This window comes from Sapajus apella, unplaced genomic scaffold (genome assembly GCF_009761245.1).
Source record: "Sapajus apella isolate SASKATOON/1434 unplaced genomic scaffold, GSC_monkey_1.0 scaffold30, whole genome shotgun sequence".
In the NCBI taxonomy this organism is placed as follows: Eukaryota; Metazoa; Chordata; class Mammalia; order Primates; family Cebidae; genus Sapajus; species Sapajus apella.
In genome coordinates, this window is record NW_022436970.1 from 23715316 (window position 1) to 23719385 (window position 4070).

A 4070-nucleotide genomic window follows, 5' to 3' on the forward strand; every position below is an offset into this window, starting at 1 on the left:
AAGGAAAGGACGCTCTCTCTCCTCCCAGCAGAGGGCGTGCTGACGGCAGACGGTGCGGGGAGCAGCAAGTGCAGGACAGGAGTCCCTTGGAGGGTGGGTTTGGGTTTTTTTGGTTTGCGTTTGTTTTTGTTTTTTCCTAAGATCTCAACCTCTGTAAGGCGCGGAAAAGCAATGGCCAGAAAAGACAAAACTAGAGATTTGTGTGGAGATGGCATCGCATCTGCTGACAGCGTCCCGCACCCCTTTACGGGATGGTCACTTAGGAAGGTTGAAAGTCAGTGCAGCCCCAGGCAGCTGCCAGCCTGGAGCGTGTCTGAGCCACAGCGTGGCATCGCGTGGCTGGGCCGGAATCTCAGGGTGGCTGTGGTGGCTTGGCCCATCCCATTGCCCGGGCTCCAGAAGACGCCACAAGGAAGAACACTGAGAGGGTGGCGGCCCCACCATCTCTGCGCCTGGTCACAGCCACCAGGCCACGCTCCCTCGTGGAAGAAGGATTCTAAGCTGTGGTTAGAAAACCTGCGTCCTCAGCCCTTCCACCACGGGCGGGCTGCGCGTCCTCAGCCCTTCTACCACGAGTGAGCTGTGTGTCCTTGGCAGGTCCTCGAGCACCTGGCAGTCACGTCCTCTGCAAAACAAAACCACTCCTGTGAGGCACGTTTCCCAGGCGGGCCCTCTGCGGCCTGTGAGGACAGCTGGGGTGCACACGTTTCCAAGCCTCCCACCTCTCCTTGGAGCGCCCCCTGGTCCCTGTGCTCCACCCTGGGTCCCCTCCCCATAGGCCCTCCTCTCAGCTGGACGCCGGCTCCTTCTCGCTCCCTGCCCAGAGCTGAGCGCACTTACGGGCTGCCTTCCACCGTTTACACATTTTAACAGGAGTCTTTTTATCTTATTTCTAAAAACCCTGTAAGTTATACATAAATTAATACCTGAAGAAAGAATTTCCAGAATACGGCAGGATATAAAGTAATATTTTGGGTTCAGTTTAAGAAATTTGAAAGAGCATTATCTACACAATGATCTACAGGCTTCAAGAGATGGTCAGAGGCATAGCATGGGCCTTTTCTACCCTCAGTGGGTTTCCAGTTTGCCCAAAGGCAGTTGGGTGGGGGCGGGGAACCAAATACCCCACAAATATGGAAGCAAAGCAAGCTAGAGCCAGAAAACAGGAAGAAAGAAAACATTTCAGGAATTCAGAGGCTGAGGATTTGCATCCAAAGAATTGGGAAAAGCAGGAAGTTTCCAAAGAGGCTGACCTTTGAAACCAGCCCGAGACTGGATAAGACTTCCTAAGTGACAGGGGCAGGGCAGGAAAGGTGGTCGAGGAACTGGTCAGATCCCACCGGCAGGGACGTGACCTGCTCCTCAGACCTCACAGCAGGCCACAGCGGCTCCACCCCCTCTCCCACGGCAGGTAGCACTAAAAGATGCCATTTACCACAGTGGTTTATAGCAGAGAAGACGCACAGCAAGCGCAACCTGATAGGAAAATGCAGTTGGTGGAAATAAAGGCAAGACGCCTCAGAAATCACAGATGAATGAAAAGTACAGGGAGCAAGGCTTTATAACAAGCCCTACATCCAAAGGCCCCCAGAGCGCCCATTTGGAAACAGGCGGGCGTCCACAGGACCAGTTTTCTCAAGGAGTTTCAAAGGAAGCCCTGCTTTTGTTCCGACCTCCTGGTAAGTTAATGCAAAAGGGTGGATGTGCTGGAGCCGTGGACGGGGTGTTACCTGGAGTGCAACGCTCATTTCTGCATTTCACAGACACTGGCCTGTGCTCAACCACAGGCAGTACACGGGAAGCTACTCTCTTTTCACCTGTGAAGGCTGAGTAGTACACAATTTGCACATTTCACGGAATCGTACAAATATTTGACATCATTACAAGCAATCTTTAAAAGTGCTCCATTAAGCTCAGGTTTTAACTATGATGATCGAGGCGGAAGGCTGTGCTTCGCAGCAGGAATTGCAGAGTTTGTCGTGAAGGGTGTCTGGTTTAGAATTCAGCTTAAATTCGGGAGACAAGCTGCGAGTTAGTAACAAAGCCAAGCGAGGAACCCTGATGGGGAGCCTGGGAGACTGCGTTTCTGCCGTGGAAAATGTTCTAAAGCTTTTTCAGTGCAGTTTGCATTTCATAGGGTTTCCTGATTCTCATTCAAGGCACCCGAAATACAACAGAGAATTTTATATTAATTGGAACATTAATAATGCATTTCTAAAGCAAATGATGTCTCTGGGATTTCAAAGTAAATTTCAGAAATGTGTGGCCAAAGCGCTCCCTGCGGCTCCGCGGGCTGAGCGTGGCGTCAGGGATCCCTGCGAATGGGTTTCTTCTGGCGTTCCATTGGCACGCGGCAAGTTGGTGGATAAAGTAAATGCGTTCACATAAGCTGGTTTGATTAGCACCTCTTGCCCTTCTAAACGAGGGAATAATATCCTGTGATTCTCCAACAGGTGCTGTTTCAGTGGTGTCTGTTCAACATGCACAGAATCCCTTAAGGATTACAATTGTATTAAAAGCCAAACGTTAATTACATCCCCCAGAACATTTCACAAATGGGATGAAATCTTTAGGGCGTCCGTTCCTCGGGTGCCACAAAACCCTGGAAATGTATTCACAACGACAGCAGAACACCAACACCCTCACGTTCCCAGTCGGCCTTGTCACCTGAGCATGTGCACCCAGCCCTCAAGGCGCCAGGCTTGTCCCGCCTTCTTCGCCCCCTTCCTGGTGCTGGGTCATTCTCAGCCTCACACTGTGATGACTTCCCTGAGAACACCATCCACGTTTCCTCAAATGCCCTTGCACCCACCCAAGCACAGAGATGCCCCAGCCATGATGGCAGGTCAGCTGGACGGTGGCTGAGCCCAGGCCACCACACAGAGGGCTGGGGTGTTGTGCGCCCCAGCAGCCACGCCCCGCTTTGTCCTCAGCAGCATCTCTGCCTTTTGCATGGGCGTATCCCTTCCCAAAGAGCCTGTTGCTTCACTGCTTCAGTTCAAACCTGTTTGGTACATTTTGCTTGTAACTTTCAGGGTTGTGTTCCTGCCTAACATCAGATGAAAAGGGAGATTGTGTAGATGATGAAAAAGACTACAGGCCAAAGAATAAACAGAGGCATGGTAACACTGAGACTCCTACCGCGGACTCCGAGAAAAGGTTTGAGAATGTCACAGTGAGTGCACTTGGAAAAGGCAGCCGGAAAACCGCACGGAAAGGCTCCTGGAAGCCACAGAGTCAACGGAGCCGCAGGTGTCCCTGCCGCAGGTGACCAGCCAGCTGAACAGAAGGTGACGTCAAAACCGTCAGGCAAGAAGTCCCGAGAGGTGAAAGAATCTAAGATGTTGTAGATGGAAAGAGGACTTTCCGGCAAAATTAGGCACAGACCAGGCAACACCAAAAATACAACTGTTGTCCTTGAGACTGGGTATGACTCCGACTGTCTTCCAAAGCCGGGAAGTGCAGCCCTCGAGCTCCATGCCTACATCGGTCCAGGCTGAGAGTGCGCCCAGGTGCCAGACTAGGAAGGTGCAGGTGAGGCTGCCGTCCTGGAAAGGGTGTCACACTGGCCCCATGCCATCCTCCCAAGGGCATCATGCTGCCCCAATGTTATCCCTGAAGAAGCGTCACACTGGCCCAATGCCATCCTCAAAGGGGGCATCTCGCTGGCCCAATGCTGACCCTAGAGGGCCATCATCCTGCCCCAATGTTAGCCCCAAAGGGACATCATGCTGACCTAATGCTGTCCTCTAAGTGGCATCACACTGGCCCAGTGCAGTCCTCAAAGGGGTGCCATTCTGGCCCAGTGTTATCCCTGAAGGGGCGTCATGCTGGCCCAGTGCTGCGGATGCCTCCACGAGCTCCCATATCACAGTGTGGCAACCTGACCAGGGGTCCCTGGGCTCCGCCAGACACTCAGGCTAAGTCACACAGACGCTTCCCAGCTCAGGACACAGCCGTCCAGAGCCTGACTTCCCCATGCCTCTGGCTGCTCTGTAAACCCTGAGTCTTACTCTAAGTCCCCATCGTCCCATAAGCACCTGACGTAACCCAGATGAATAAAGAAATTA